This window comes from Diceros bicornis, assembly GCF_020826845.1.
Source record: "Diceros bicornis minor isolate mBicDic1 chromosome 3 unlocalized genomic scaffold, mDicBic1.mat.cur SUPER_3_unloc_2, whole genome shotgun sequence".
Classification (NCBI taxonomy): Eukaryota; Metazoa; Chordata; class Mammalia; order Perissodactyla; family Rhinocerotidae; genus Diceros; species Diceros bicornis.
This window is the reverse complement of record NW_026690898.1, coordinates 1,522,217-1,539,437: the sequence shown is the minus strand read 5'-3', so window position 1 is coordinate 1,539,437 and position 17,221 is coordinate 1,522,217. Positions and strand designations below refer to the sequence as shown.

The window sequence follows — 17,221 nt, the reverse complement described above, 5'->3', positions numbered from 1 at the left end:
CTCCAAGGTTGACAGGCTGGGACACTGCAGAAAACAGAGAAATACTCACTAGTAGCCGTCATAAATTACTTGAGTACAGGACACGGTCATGTCTTTCCTTTAAAAGTCTCAGCAGAACACAATATAGACGGTGACCCCGGAGGAAGCTTTGAAAATGTAAAAAATGTTGACATAGGCTGACATTTTCTGGGCAGCCCCTCACCCTCCATCAGATGCTCGGAGATCCTGGGATGCCTGAGGACCTGGTTTGCCTGTGAGGCTCCAGGCCACAAAAGATAAGTCCAATTTCTGGTCAAAAGAATAATTATCTGGAGAAAGGAGTATCTGACTTACCAGTAACCAGCTTGCCAGGAAGCCATGAACAAGACCTTCCTCCTCTGTGCATCTTCTCCGAGGAGAGGCTGGGTACAGGGGAGACTGAGCTGGAGAAGAAGGAAGGAGTCACAAGAATCCAGGGATGCCCTCTGTTCACAGATTATTCCCATTTCACAGATAAAGAAATTGAGGTTCGGAGGGACATCATTGTTACTTCATCAAGTTTATAGAAGGAATTAGAGGTAAAATTCATAAAATCCCACACACTCACCACACAGGTGACATCTCCACAGACACTCAAACCACTGAAGTCCCAAATCCCAAGAACCACATAATCAGATATCAGTGACCTCAGGGATCCTGGGGCTCCACTCCCACCTCCCCTGCTCAGCCCCCTCCCCTGTGGTGCAGGGGCCTTTAGCGCCTGGACTCTGAGGGCTGTAAGGACCCAAGAACTTAGCACAAGTTGGGGACAGAACCATGGCCGCCATCCTGTGATTCAGTAAATGTTCGTGAACAACAGGGCAGTGGAGAACCAGGATGCTCCTCCTCTTATCCCCACAGAGCACTCAGGACAGGGCCCTGGAATAAATGGGAAAATACAAAGTATTCACAGCCTCTCTCCCTCTCTAGGTTACTGAGGACGAATCTGTCTTAGCCCGTCCGTCATGTCCTCCTTCAGACATAATATATTTGATACTGGGCCTTTATTTTGCTTAGCAGGTGATGAACTCAGGGCCATGTGATGGCAAACCTTGTCTTCTTCTGCCCCAATGGTATGACCAATACATTACTGCTCCCCCCATTTTAAGTCCTTGGCTTCCCTGAGTCTCAGGGCACATTCTTCCCATCCGCGTGGTTGTCTCAATCACAGTCCCAGCTACAACCCCTGTTCACGGAGACTTTGGCACCTGACTCCCATTGTTATTTCAACCTCCAGTCCCACCTCACTTGGATGATGTCAGCGTCCATGAGGATGAGTCTCACAGTATTAGGAGTTTGTCCCCATCCATCTTGGCCACACATTTCCATGGGCACCACCCCAGGCTTTGTCATCACCTAACACTGCTCTACCATCTAGAACACTAGTTCAGAAACTTCTCTCTCTGAACCCAAATTCCCAAACATCTACCCTGCTGACTCATTTCCTCCTCTCAGGACATGTGTTCTACCACACATGGCTCCAGTCTACCCACTCTCCTACTTTATTGTTGTCCATCTACTACCTTCTCTCCTCACTTCATACTTACCCAACTTGTATTTCACTGTCTCTCATTTCAACATATTTCCTTATCCCTACCCCCTATCTTCACTCTGGCACAGCAGAACTCCAACCAAGCATGATTCCAATAATCTGCCTGCTCCGTGGCAACATCTGGGCAGGCCAGCCTGCACAAGAGATGTCACGTTGCCACCTCCAGAAAAACATGGTCTCCACCACGCAAAGAGCTCTTGACACTGTAGGACAATCCCACAAGTCTCTGAAGCTTCCTATTCATCATACCTTGTCTAATGTCTCTAAATTTCTCACATGCTCACCTTTTCCCCTATGGTAACCAGCTTCCTAAATAGCCCTCAATGATTCGAGCCTCCTGGTTGTCACACTCACATCGAATTAGGGCTGACCTGTGTGACCAACAGAATATTGTGGAGGTGACTTCTGAGGCTAGGTCTTAGAAAGCACTGTAGCTTCTGCCTTGTTCTCTTGGACTGCTGGCTCTAAGGGAAGCCAACTGCCATGTTGCAAAGACACTCAAGCATCCTGGTTGGGAGACCTACGTGGAGAAGAACTGAGGCCTCCAACAGCCAGCACCACCGTGCCAGCATGTGAGTGAACCACCTTGGAAGTCAGTCCTTCAGATGACGGCAGCCCCAGCTGATATCTTGATGTGAACTCATGAAAGTCCCTGAGACAGAACCTTCCAGCTAAGCTGCTCCTGAATTCCAGAACCACAAAAACTGTGAGATGACACATGGTTATTGTTTTAAGTCACTAAGGTTTGGGATAATTTGCTATGCAGCAATAGGTATCGATGAATACACTCTGACTTTCAGCAGATGGTCTTGCCTCTTACTTCTCAAAGCAATCATCCTAAGGAGTCCATTTTCCTGTCTTGTCACCAAAATCACAACCTACGCCACGGTTTCCTCCCTCTCCTGTTACAAACCAGGAGCCGTCTCCCCTTCTCTGTAAGGCCGTGCTCTGCAGCTCTGTTCTTTGCTCCATCCCGCCTGCCTTTTTAGGATCTGAAGCCTATCGATGATCTCTTATCTACCCTTCCCCTTCCAGCTCTCCCACTCTACTGGACTCTTCCTCCCACCATTTCAACCCTATGCAGTATTTGTAGCGGGGAAATAAACCTATCCTAAGAGCATAGTTTTTTTTCCAGTTACTTCTCAGTCTCTCTCCCTCATCACTGCCAAAGTGTTTGCATTCTGTGTCTCATTTCCTCATGTTCCCAACACAGGACACTCTGGTTTCCACCACTTCCATTTCAAGGACAACACTCTTGGTAGAATCATCAATGATCTTAGTCACAGAACAGAGATGTAGATGGTAAATACTGATACTATTTCTTATCTTTCAGATCAATAAAAATCCTTTGTTGGAAAGTCTGTCTGGAAAGGCACTTTCATACACTGTTGGGGTACAACTCCTACAGAAGAAAATTTACCATAATCAAGCAAAACTGCAAAAATATTTATCCTTTCTCCATCATTCCCACTACTAGGAATCCATCTCAAAGATACAGAAATACTAAAATATTCCTCTAAGACTGTTCACTGTGACATTATTTATAACAGCAAAGAAGTAGAAACAACACAAATGACCATCAATAGGGAACTGGTTGAATAAACTATGGGATATTCACCTAGTGAAGAATCATGCAGCCATTAAAAAGTGATAAGATCTCTAGGTATTTATAGAGATAATTATCCCCAATAAATATAAGGAGAAAAACATCAAGGTACAAAAGTGTATGCAATGATTCCTTTTTAAAAGAAGGGAAAGGCGGGGATATATACATATGTATATGTATACATATAAACGTATATACATTTGCATTTTATATGTATATGTATTGTATGTAATTGTATGTAAAATACAAATGTATTTTATATAATACATATATATATAAATATATGTACATATATACACACATATTTTGCATATGTATATTTTTACATATACACACACCTATTTTCTTATATTTGCAAAAGAAACGCTGAAAAGATAAAACAAATGAATACAAACGGTAACCAAGAAGGGTAGGACAATAATTGAGAAGAGGAGACAGGAATTGAATTTAGAATTGCCTAAATATGGCTCATTATACAGTTTTGACTTCGGAACCATATTTTAAAAATACAACCACAATCCTCAAAATGGAAAACAAATAACTCAATGAACCGAATTTGCATATAAATTGGAAACAGGACTACAACAGAGTTTGGAAAAGAATGCTTTCACGGGACTTTAAAACTAAGTATATTGCTAAATCAGCTGGTTTCCTACTGAAGGACATTTGAGTTGTTTCTCTTCTTTTGCTGTTGGAAATAATGCTTCTGTGAATAACCATCGTGTGTAGATGTGGTCTTGTATTTTGGGAGGTTTACATTCAGAGTATATTTCCAGAAGCGGGATTGCTACGTAAAGACAGCGACTCTTCTGGGTGTAATTTTTTATATACACTGAAGGAGAATATCATTAAGTAAATAAATTAATGCTATTCAGAGGCAATAGTTTTAGTATAACATATAAGAGATTAATATAAAATCAAAAAAAATTAAGCAAAAAACCACTGTAAAGTTAAATCGAATTAGAAATATCATGTTAAACTCATGATTTAAAAATTACGTATTCTCTACTGCAGAAATTGATAAAAGAAACCTTAACTAAATTGAAGTCAGGAAGGCCTGTAGTGGGAGCTCTCACACCCTCTCACGTATTGTCAATTACACCAAACAGGAAGTGACAGAGACTTGTGTCTTGGACATGAAGTAAAACTGCTTTATTACTGAAGCAAGATTTCTTTTTCCACCTGACAACATCCTAGCCAATGAGAAACATCACAGCTCAACCAACGAAAAACGTCGCAGCTCAACCATCGAGAAACGCTGCAGCTCAGCCATCGAGAAACACCGCAGCTCAGCCAACCAGAAACGCCGCAGCTCAGCCAACCAGAAACTTGGCAGCTCAGCCATCGAGAAACGCGGCAGCTCAGCCATCGAGAAACACTGCAGCTAAGCTAACCAGAAACGTGGCAGCTCAGCCATGGAGAAACGCCGCAGCTCAGCCAGTGAGAAGCCTTTGCTGCCTTGACCTTTACTTCCCCCAATGGATTTTCCTTTAGAACAGCCCCTCCTTACTCCTGCTCTTCTCTATAAAAGCAGCTCCCCTCCTTTCTTTTCTGGATTTGCCTGTGGTTTGCCATAGCATGTATATCCTGAATTGCAATTCTTTTGGCTATTCCCAAATAAATTCAATTTCAGATGAAATAACAGGCAAATTTGCTTTTTAAGTTGACGCTACTATATCCACTGAAAGGTCTTAGAAGCAATGATACTCCAGAGGCACTGAGCATGCCTAGTGTCCAGCTCTTCGTTTTTAAGACTATTTACCACTAAAAAGAGCAAAGTACTTTATGCACTAATAACAGAAAAATTTCCAGTATATGTTAAAGGAAAAAAGGCAGAGAAAAATGCATAGAGTACTACAATGTTTTGTATAAGTAAAAGGGGAAATGAAAATATATTTGCTTGCATTTACTTAAAGAAAATCCAGAACGGTAAGAATGCATGATAAACCAATCAAAGTAATTACCTATAGGTGGCTAGAGGAAGGAGAATGGGATGGAAAGAAAACAAGGTGAGGGCAAGACTTTGTAAGGTATATCTTTTTATATCACCTTAGTTTTGGACCAAATGCAAAGAAGAATTCTAATTAGATTTTAAACATTTGAGTATTTTATAAAAAGTCGAGTAATTTCATTTTTAACCCGAAAGTCTTCCTGACTCCTTGTGGTGACAACCCAAGCCCAGGAAAGCCCACTGGCAGGTCTTCTGCACAGCGGAGGCTGATGGAACCTGTCGGTACCAGGTCCACACGTTACTCACCTGCTCACACAGAAATCCGAGGATCAACGAGGACAGGTGGACCCTGAGCCTGGTTTCACCTCAAACTTGAGCTCCATGGATGCTTTTCTTGGCTGAGGGGGGAAAAAAGCACAGAGATTGCTTTTGAGACCCTTTATAGGGAGTAATACAGCTGATGGATGGAAAGCCACCCCATTCACTTTTCTTTTTTGGATTTACTGATTTAACTGTAACTGTTGGCTGAGACTGGATTTTCCCGATTCCTATCCAGACACCTGCTCCCCACTTAGTAAACTCAGTGAATAAAGGAGACACAATCGCTGTCCCTCAAATGTCGTCTGAGAGTAAGACAGTGACATTAGACATCTTTCGCATGTCCTGTCCTCCATGGTACATCCCAAGTGATGCACTGTGGTTTTCTTAGATTTCAGCCCAGAGCTGGGCACATAGTGGGTGGTCAATGCATGTTTGTAGAATGAATGCGTGAATGACTTAAAACCAGAAGTGGAAGAAATTGGGGACGGTGGGCTTGGGAGAGAGTAGACTCCAGGGGTGTGTGTGAATACGGGGGGGGGGACCTCTCTGGTGCTCTCAGTGCCCCGGGTAGGGGAGTGGCAAGCAGAGAGCACAGAGGTTTACCTACAACTCCTGGAAGGAGGTGGGATTTCTAACAACAGACTTGAGGTAGTGAGCTTGCCACCCCTGAGAGTGTGCAAATGGGAGGGGCACATTTCTGGAGAGTTCTAGGGGAAATTTCTGTCCCAGGGAAGGTTTGGGGCTGGGGGAACCTTAGTCTGGTCTAAATGAGAGCCCTTTGGGTTTGTCAGCAGCCCAAGAGTGGTGGGGATTTGTGCATCCTCCTCACTTCCAGTTGCATATGGGACTCAGCTTGTCCCACATCCCTTCTGTGTGCATGTGGCTGGCAGCGCCCTGACCCCATGGTGCGGGGTGGGTCTCCTTTGAGCTCTGGGATGCAGTCGTCATGGTTCTAAATTTGGTGCAGCCCTCAGCCCCTTGAGCTTGGAGGTGCTGCCCCCTGGTGAGAAGAAAAAGCAGTTCCTCCTCATCACTTTGTAACCTTTCGGGGGTTCTTGTTTTGGGTTTTTCATATATCTTCTGACATCCTTTTTTTTTTTTTTTTTGTGAGGAAGATCTGCCCTGAGCTAACATCCTTTGCCAATCCTCTTCTTTTTGCTGAGGAAGATTTGCCCTGGGCTAACATCTGTGACCATTTTCGTCTACTTTATATGGGATGCCGCCACAGCATAGCTTGACAAGCGATGTGTCGGTGTGCGCCCGGCATCCGAACCTGCGAACCCCGGGCCTCCGAAGTGGACCGTGCACACTTAACTGCTTGCACCACCCCGCTGGCCCCTTGACATCTTTTTGTTTTGTTTTTGTTTTTTGTTTTTCCATTTTTTTAAATCTTTTGTTTATTGCAGTAACATTGGTTTATACCATTGTAAAACTTTCAGGTGTACATCATTATACTTCTATTTCTGCATAGATTACATCATGTTCACCACCAAAATACTAATTACAACCCATCACCACACACATGTACCGAATTATCCCTTTCACCCTCCTCCCTCCCCCCTTCCCCTCTGGTAACCGCCAATCCAATCTCTGTCCCTATGTGTTTGTTTATTGTTGTTATTATCTACTACTTAATGAAGGAAATCATACGGTATTTGACCTTCTCCCTCTGACTTATTTCACTTGACATCTTTTTTTATATATATTTATTTATTTTTTATTGCGGTGACATTGGTTTATAACATTGTATAAATTTCAGGCATACATCATTATACTTCTATTTCTGCATAGATTACATCATGTTCACAACCCAAAGACTAATTACAATCCATCACCACACACATGTGCCTAATCCCTTTCGCCCCACTCACTTCCCCCTTCTGCTCTGGTAACCACCAATCCAATCTCTGTCTCTCTGTGGTTGTTCATTGTTGTTTTTATCTTCTAGTTATGAGTGAGATATACGGTATTTGACCTTCTCCCTCTGACTCATTTTGCTCAGCATAATACCCTCTACGTCCATCCATGTTGTCACAAATGGCTAGATTTCGTTGTTTCTTATGGCTGAGTAGTATTCTATTGTGTATATACACCACATTTTCTTTATCCATTCATCCCTTGCTGGGCACTTAGGTTGCTTCCAAGTCTTGCTATTGTGAATAATGCTTCAATGAAAACAAGGGTGTATGTATCTTTACACATTGGTGTTTTCATGTTCTTTGGATAAATACCCAGCAGTGGAATAGCTGGGTCGTACGGTAGTTCTATTCTTAATTTTTTGAGGAATCTCCATACTGTTTTCCATAGTGGCTGCACCAGTTTGCACTCCCACTAGCAGTGTATGAGAGTTCCTTTCTCCCCACATCCTCTCCAACACTTGTTTCCTGTCTTGTTAATTATAGTCATTCTGATGGGCGTGAGGTGATATCTCATTGTAGTTTTGATTTGCGTTTCTCTGATAGTTAATGAAGTTGAACATCTTTTCATGTGCCTGTTGGCCATCTGTATACCTTCTTTGGAGAAATGCCTGTTCAGGTCTTTTGCCCATTTTTCAATTCGGTTGTTAGTGTTTTTTGTTGTTGAGCTGTATGAGTTCTTTATATATTTTGGAGATTAACCTTGGGGGTTCTTGCTGATTCTACAGGTTGAGGCCGCCTGTGTGGGCCGGGAGTGGGTAACACAGCACAGGGGGTCCAACTCGCATGTTTCTGAACTGGGGATCTTGGCCTGTCTGCGGGGCAGTCCCCCCAGCTGAGGACCACCATCTGGCCCAGGATGGGGCTGGAGACACTGCCCACTCCCCAGGACACCATGGGACAGGGTGGGTGGGGATAGCCAGAGCATTCACCCACCCCCATTGTCTGATGGCAGATGTGACAGATGGGTGGGGTGGGCTCAGCGCTCCACAGATAAACGAGTTTCCACTCTGGAAAATTCCTGCATAAGAATGATGCTGGCAAGTGAGTCAGAGACAGAGACTCAGGGAGAGACAGAGACAGAGAGAGCCTGTGGGAGATGCTTAGTGAACAGGGAGTGGTTGAAGGAATGAAGAATGAATGGTTCCTTGGACTGAGAGAAGAGAGGACTCAGCATCTATGTGGATAAGCTCTGGCAGCTCGTGCTTGTTTTGTTGGTAAACTGGGAGGATGTGTCTTGGGAGACGTGTCCAGGCTGCTGGCCAGGGGTCCTGACGTCTGTGGGGCTGGATGATGGTGTGAGGCAGAGGATCCTGCCTTCAGCAGGGGCCCAGCGTGGCTGAGGATGAGGACAAAGGGAGGAGACAGTTGGGAGGATGCCCAGCTTCCCTATCCTGAGAGGCTGGACTCCCTCTCCAGGCCCCCGCAGGGACAGGATGGGATGGGAGAGGCCTCATAGGGCATCCTCAACGCAGGTCCCAAAGAAAGCTCCTGGGGTGTGTGTCCCAGGAAGAGGCTGAGCGAGGTCTGGGGAGATGGAATGAACTTGGAATGAATTACAAGCAGAATGGAGGGAGATGGGGGTGGACAGCTGGGTCATGGTGGCGTGGGTAGCCCTTGGGAACATCACTGCCCATTGGTGTCTCAACCAATGGGATGGGACCTGGGGGGGGGGTTCCTGGGCGTCTGAAAACCCCAGGGTGGGGTGTCCTGGGGGTTCATCATGAGGTGACCCTGGGAGAGTGTATTTGGGGAGGGAGTTGGGAGGTCAGAACACAGGGGAGGGACCTAGGGCATTAGTGGGGTCATCATGGGATGGTCCTGGGGGCCAAAGCCTTCCTGGGAGGATTCCAGGGCTGAGGACTGGGGTCAGGAGGTGCACTGAGAGACAGACCATGCAGGGGTATTTTCAGAGGGATGCAGAATAAGGGGCTGGGCTGAGAGCAGTGGCGTCATCCTGAGGGTTTGGGGTTTCAGAATGTGGTGGTCTTTGGGGGTACGAATGGGGGATGGGTTGTGGGAGCACTTGGATGGAAGGAGTCTAGGGGAGCAAACTGAGGGGAGGGCAGAGTTTAGGGGAGGGGCAACTTGGGGCATGGGATTTGGACGAGGGATCCTTTAGTGGGCCATTAAAGGGGAGACCCCTGATGGTCAGAACTTGGATTTTTGTGGTGAATGTGGGGTTTCAGCACTTGTGGGGAGAATTTTGGGGGTGCTCATATTATCAGAGTATAGGAGAACTTTGGATAAACAGCCAAGAGAAAACCAATGAGGGGGTGGATTTGAGGTGCTTAGAACCAGGGATGTCTTGGGAAGTGGATCTCGGGGGTATGTTTGGGGGGATTAGAAATTGGGGGCAGACTATGAGGGTGCACCTAGGGGTTGCAACACTCATGGAAAGATTCTGAGAGGGGGTTTGGAGCGCCCAGTGCAGTTCCTTGGAGAGGAACAGGGTATGGGGGTGGGTTGAGGATCCTTGATGGACATGGCAAGGGGGTGAATTGGGGAGCTTAGAGCCCAGAGGAATCTTGGGGCACTATATATCAAAAGAAATAGGTGATGGAGGGGAGATTAGGGGTTAGAATCTGGGGATGTCTTGGGGGTGGGCTTGGGTGGGGCCCCAACCTGAGAGTGCCCTGGGGGACACAGATCATGGAGACGGGTTTGACAGGGTGAGGACATGGTGGTGTGTTGGGCCTTGATCCTGGGGGAGGTGGGTTTAGGGAATCAGAACTGGGGTCTCTCCCGGGATGGACAATGGGAGGTGAATTAGGACAGGGCAGAACCAAAGATGTCTTTGGAGGCAGATCTTGGTGGGTTGGGTGTGTGGGGTCAGAGCAAGGCGAGTCTGGGTGGGTCCAGGAGTGGACGAGGCAGGGACCTGAGGGAAGGGAGGACAGAGCCGGCTGGGTAGTGGAAGCTTTACTGCCCACAACACTCCCCACCCCTGCTCCGGGTCAGTAGCACTTTCAGTACACGATGTGGGGGCCCTGCTCCTCGTACTCCTCCCGCAGGACCCAGCAGGACTGGAAGGCGCGCAGCGAGGCCAGGACGGAGCCCGCGATCCACACCGAGAAGCTCCTGCTGGGCCGGGCCGTCACCACCGCGCGGGCCTCGCAGGGCAGACCGCGCGGCAGCTCCGCGCGGAAGCGGCCCTCAAACCCCGCGAAGAGCGAGGAGTCCCCGCAGAGCAGCACGTTCTGGGCCACGTCCGCCCGCACCTCCAGGGGCACCTTGAGAAAACCCCGTGTGGCCATGGTGGGGAGGCTCACAGGCGACAGCCCTGGGATCGCGGGCGGGCTGAAGAGCAGCTCCGGGCACTGGAACAGCTCCTTGCCCAGCGTGACCGTCCGACCGGCAGCTCCAGCCTCTGCCGGTCTTCCTGCTCGGGCCGGGCCTGCTCCTGGAGCAAGTCGGCCGCCACGTAGCAGTAGCGATGCTTAATGTCCTCCACCGTGTCCAGGTCCTGCTGGCCCAGCTGCACGCCGGAGCCGAGCAGCATCTCCGCCAGGAAGGCCGTCAGGTGGGTGCCTGCCAGGTCCAGGCGCTCCGTGGCGTGGGGCAGGCTGTAGCCCTGGAAGACCGGCACCGTGGAGGTGACGCCGTGGCCCGTGTCCACCACCAGCCCGCTGACCCGCCCGTGCGCGTAGACGGACAGCACGGACTGGGAAGCCACGTACATGGCGGGGCAGCGCAGCGACTCGAAGGCCACCTCCACCAGCTTCTCGCGCTTGGTGGTGGGGCTGAAGGGCGGGTCTGAGAAGAGCAGCGGGTGGTCCTGGCTGGCCACGCGGAGGTCGTGCTCCAGCAGGTGGCGCCAGATGAGCTGGGCCGCGCTCCAGTCCACCACGATGCCGCTCCGCACCGGCTGCACCAGCGTCACCTCGGGGCGCGCGCGCGCGCGCGCGGCCTCGCCGATGAACGTCTCCAGCGCCTGCTGCCCGGTGGGGGCCGGCTTCTGGGGCTGGCAGCCCACGATGGTGGCCACGGTGTAGGTGGGCCGCACCTGCCCCGCGAAGCCCCCTTACAGGTGCCTGTGCCCATGTCGATGACCACCGCTCCGGTCTTTGGTGGCAACCTGTCGCCCACCGTGCTGGTAGCGTCCTGCTGCAGGGTCTTGTTTCCCGGGGTTGAGCAGGGGGTCAGGCCAGGCTTGGGGGCCTCTGGGGAGGACTGAGACTCCAAGGGGTTGGAGTGATTTGCATCCATGGCTGCAGGTGGCCGAGTGGGCTGCTTGGCAAAGCTGACCCGTTTCCTCTAGGGTGTAGAGGTGTGGGGGGAAAAGGTGAGGCCGGGCCTGTGGCAGGCACAGGCAGAGAGGGAGAGGGGCCGGCCAGTGGTCTGTGACATCACCCTGCCCTCTGCCCCCTTTAGAAGACATCACAATGAAGGGGTGGGGATAGGGCCCCTCCCTGTCCCAGAAAGCTCCCAGGACACTCATCTATTCTGCATTCCCGTCAAAGTGCCAAATTCGGAGGAGGAGGATAGAGGGTGCCTGAGGAGGGATGTCTGACCCAGCTCCCTGATCCAGAACCCAGTAAGACCCAGGAATCTGTCTCTTGGGGCCTTATCTTGAAGTTATTCACATTGTAGTATGAGAGAGCTGGCCACAGGCCTCCTTAGAATATTAAAATATTAATCCTTATAATAGTCATCGGAAGGTGATCAGCTAGTGTGGCTTTCTTGTTTCCAAGAGGAAACAGAAACCAGCTTCAGGAGGAGGCAAGGAGAGGCACAGAGACCCCTGTACTAGGTTCTTTGACTCTTCTGCTCTTCCCACTGCCTGGAACAGCCTCTGTGCCCCCTTCCTGCAAAGCAGACGTTTGCCTCTTCCAATCTCAGTGGGACACTACCTCCTCCTAGAAGCCTTCCCTGATTTCCACTCCCTCTCTCTACTACATGGTGGCAGTGTGGGGTGTCTTCCTTCTCTCTAGGGATTTTCTCTGCTTCCCCTTGGTGGGGAGGGGGCATCCATGGGGCTACCAAAAGGGGCTTTCAGTACAGATAAAAGGTGGTTGCATGTGAGAGGAAGTAATAGTCTTGACTAAGGAGAGCAGGCTGGACAATGGATCAGGAGAGTTGCTTCAAAACCTGTTTTTGGTGGTGGTAGGTATCACCTGTTACAACAAATAACAAATTAAAAATTTGTGTGTGTGTGTTTGTGTGGAGTGCTAGAAATCATCATGACTAGTGCTAAATGTGCCGTGGAGATATCGAGCTGAGAGAGACTTCATTTCCTAGTTGTGTCTAGATTTATTACCGTGGCCAGAGAACAGGGTTGAGTTTTTATTAAATTAATTAATCAATCAATTAATTATTTGTGTGTGTGGCCATTTTGAAATGTTCATTTACTCAGCCATTTATTGAGGGTCCAGGGGCTTTTATTTCCTCCAGCTTTATTGAGATGTAATTGACATACAAGATTTTGAAAGTTTACGGTGTACAACATGTTGATTTGATACACTTATGTATTGCAAAATGATTACCACTGTAGCATTAGCTAACACCTCCATCACATTACATAGTTACCATTTTTGTGGCGAGAACATTTAATATCTGCTTTCTTAGCATCTTTCAAGTATATAATTTGTTTTATTATTTCATTCAAGTATATATAATTTATTCATCTTCCAAATGGAAATTTATACCCTTTGACCGACATCTCCCCATTTCCTCCACCCCCCAGCCCCTGGTAACCACCATTCTACTCTCTGTTTCTATGAGTCTGCCTTTTTTATTTTCTGTATATAAGTGAGATCACACGGTATTTATCCTCTGTCTGACATCTCACTTAGCATAATGTGTTCATCCATGTTGTTGCAAATGGCAAGTTTTCCTTCTTTGCCATGGCTGAATAATATTTCTTTGTATATATATACCACATCTTTATCCATTCATCCATTGATGGATGCTTAGTTTGTTTCCATATCTCGGCTGTTGTGAAAAATGCTTCAATGAATACAGGAGCACAGATATCTTTTCAGGACCCTATTTTCATTTCCTTTGGGTATATGCCCAGAAGTGGGATAGTTGGATCATATGGTGCCTCTATTTTTAAGTTTTTGAAGAACTCCCATACTGTTTTCCACAGTGGCTGCACCAGTTTACATTCCCACCAGCAATGCACAGGGGTTCCCTTTTCTCCACATCCTCACTAACTCTTGTTATTTCTTGTCTTTTTGATAACAGCCATTCTAACAGGTGTGAGGGGATATCTCATTGTGGATTTGATTTGCATTTCCTGATGATTAGTGATGCTGAGCACATTTTCATAAACCTGTTGGCCATCTATAGGTCTTCTTTGGAAAAATACCTACTCACATCCTCTGCTCATTTTTCAATTGCATTGTTTGTTTGTTTTTGTTATTGAGTTGTATGAGTTCTTTACTTATTTTGGATGCAGGCACTTTTTTGGACTGTTCACAATGACCAGAAATATACTAAACAACAGCATCTTCTCCATTATTTTCAAATTTAGTTTTCAATTTTACTTTTTAATTCTCAGAAGGCTGAAAAAAACAACAGGAGGAAATGAAGTCACCCATAATCTCACTGCTTAAGAAGTCAGGATTCTGCCTCCGACCTTCTGATGCCCCTGCTCAGAGGTGACCTGATTAACGCTTTGGTGCACAGCCTTGCTGTTTTCAAATATTTTTGTTTAAAGAATAAGAGGAAGCATTTTGGCTAGAAGTGTTTCGTCCTCATGCTTATACAAAGAGCCATAGTGGTGATGTAATCAGATGGTTTTGTCTTTATCATTTGGAGAGTTTATTGAAATCACACTTTCAAAACAAATTTAAGGAAGCTTCATTTGTGGTAAAATAAACATAACATAAAATTTACCATCTTAGTCATTTTTAAGTGTGCCGTCCAGTGGTGTTAAGTACATTCACATTGTTGTGCATCCAATCTTCAAAACATTTCATCTCATAAAACCAAAACTCTAAACCTATTAAACCACAGCTTCTCATAGCCCCTGACCCCACCATCCTACTTTCTGTCTCTATGACTTTGACTCCTCTAGGGACCTCCTATAAGTGGAATTATACAGTGTTTGTCTTTTTGTGACTGGCTTATTTCACTGAGCATAATGTCCTCAAGGTTCGTCCACATTGTAGCACATGTCAGAATTCCCTTCCTTTTTAAGGCTGATTAATATTCCATTATAAGTATATACCACATTTTGTTTATCCATTCATCCGTCAATGTAAATTAGAGTTGCCTCTGCCTCTTGGCTATTGTGAATGATGCTGCTGTGAACATGGGTGTACAAATATCTCTTTGGGACCTTGCTTTCAATTCTCTTAGGTATACACCCAAAAGTGGGATTGCTGGATCATATGGTAGTTCTATTTCTATTTTTTTGTGAGACCATCATACTGTTTTCCATAGCTGCAACACCATTTTACATTCCCACTAGCCATGTAGAGGGTTTCACTTACTCCACATCCTCGTCAATGCTTGTTTCTGGTTTTTAAAAAAGTTACAGCTATCCTAATGAGTGTGAGGTTGTAATAGAGCTTTGAGTATCAGCATGTTAAAAGGACACATTTAGCTCAGATGGATTATTCCATTAAGAATTGAACAGACTCTGTTGAGGGTCCAGCCTTTAGTGCCGATAGTGATACAGCTGTGTGTGGACGAGGAGGTGTCTCCCATTTCTCCTCCTTGTTCAGCACATCTGCAGGATGGACCCTTGACCCCATGAAAGAGTATTGTGGCGAATTTAGGTTACAGCCACTTAAGACAATAATAAACATTTTTTCCCTTTAAAGATTCCTCATGGCAAGTGAAAGGGGTGATAGATGACAGCTTGGAAGGGGGCATCATGATGACTTAGAAATGGGTACTATGACCATTTTTTCTGATCAGGAAATAGAGGCTCAGAGAGGTGAAGTGACTTGCCCAAAGTCACACAGCTGGGGCGTGGCAGGAGCAGGATTTGAACCCAGATCTCTGAGATACTGCAGTGACTGACTGTGAGTCCCGGAAATTGTGAGGTCTCAGATCCAGCCCAAACGGTGGAAGTGGAGGTTGGGACTCTCTGAGGGGATATTGTGTCTGGCACATAACAGATGCTAGATCCTGGGATACCACAGCAAACAGGGCAGAGACCGTCATGATTAGAGGCAGCAATGCCGTGATATTGTTAAGACCACAGATCTGGAGCCAGCTGCTGGGGAGCCAGCTCCTCCCCTTCATGGCTGAGACAAACTACTATTCTCTCTGTGCCTCATCTTCCCCATTAGCAAATTGTACGTAATAATAGTACTGACGTCAAAGGGCAGGTATGGGGAGGGATGAGTTATTTGTGCAGGGTTAAGGTCCGTGGATGGCGCATAGTAAGTGCTATATGAGAGTGTTAGGTAAATTACAGGTAATGTAGTCTGTATGTGCGTGTGTGTGAGCAAATGACAACTGGAAACATCCAAGTAACAGCTTTGAAATGGAATTATGCAGGATTAAATGGATTTAAATAGGCATTTCCATTGAAAGGGCATTTCGTGCACACACATCAACCAGACTTCAGATATGTGCAGCCAACTCCTCCAAAGCCCACGTGGGCCGGCATCTCTATCCGCCTGCCTGAGGGTGCTGGGAGACGACATGTACAGCTTCCCGCCGGCAGGGGGCGCCCAAGACCACCAGCATCTTTTCCTTCCCCTGCAGCTACTGTGTTCTCTTGGTCGGGAGTTCTCAACCTTGGTTGCAAATTAGAATCACCAGGGGAACTTAAACAAATCCCCAGATCCTGGCTGCACCCCAGACCGATTGAATGGGAATCTCTGCAGATGGAGACCAAGCATCAGTGATTTTTAAAAGCTCCCAGAGGAACTTAATGTGCGGCAATTGGAGATCTACAGATCTGGGTCTTCAAAATTCTTAAATTCTTCATTCCCCCTATCGTCTGAAAGATGGACAGTGAGTCTGGCTTGTGAGGCAGTTGTCTCAGACCAGCGGGTCCTCTTGCTTAAAGGTGTACGAGAATCTGCAGGAGGGCTTGTTAGAACACAGAGTTCTGGTCCTGCCGAAAGATTCTGGTTCAGCAGGTCCAGGGTGGGGCCTGAGAATCTGCATTTCTAACAAGCTTCCAGGTGAGGCTGATGCTGTTGTTGCTCCACTTTGAGAAGCTTGTAGCCTTGTAGTTTTGTTTCATCTGGGAGATGAAAGGAAAACTCACAATAAAGCTGGAACTACAGGGTTTCATTATTTTATTTCTAAATACATTTTTAATTTCAAAATTTGAAATTACAAAATATTTCAGGCTTACAAAACTTATACACATGCACACAGTCAAAGCATCAAAAATACAGAATAAATCAGGATAGCCAAGGTGCAGAAACAACCTAAGTGTCCATCAGTGGATGAATGGGTAAAGATGATGTGATATATATATATATATATATATATATGCAATGGAATATTACTCTGCTATGAAAAGGAAGGAAATCTTGCTATTTGCAACAACATGGATGAACCTTGAGGGCATTATACTAATGAAATAAGTCAGACAAAGACAAATCATGTGTGACCTCACTTACATGTGGAATCTAAAATAGCTGAACTCAGAAACAGAGAGTAGAATGGTGGTGACCAGGGGCTGGGGGTGGGGGAAATGGGGAGATGTTGGTCAAGGGGTACAAACTTCCAGTTAGAAGATGAATGAGTTCTGGGGATCTCAGCACAGCATCCTGATTATAGTCAACAATACTGTATTGTGTACTTGGAAGTTGCTAAGAGAGTAAATCTTCAATATTCTCATCACAAAAAAGAAATGTGTGATGTGAAGGAGCTGTTAGCTGACACTATGGTGGTAATCATTTCGCAATATATAAGTGTATCAAATCAACTCATTG

General features: G+C 46.5%; 1 pseudogene; it reads right to left on the bottom strand.

Moving 5' to 3' along the window:
- Positions 1-10,321: 10,321 nt before the first annotated feature.
- LOC131402044 (actin-like protein 9) lies at positions 10,322-11,593 on the bottom strand (annotated as a pseudogene).
- Positions 11,594-17,221: the final 5,628 nt, after the last annotated feature.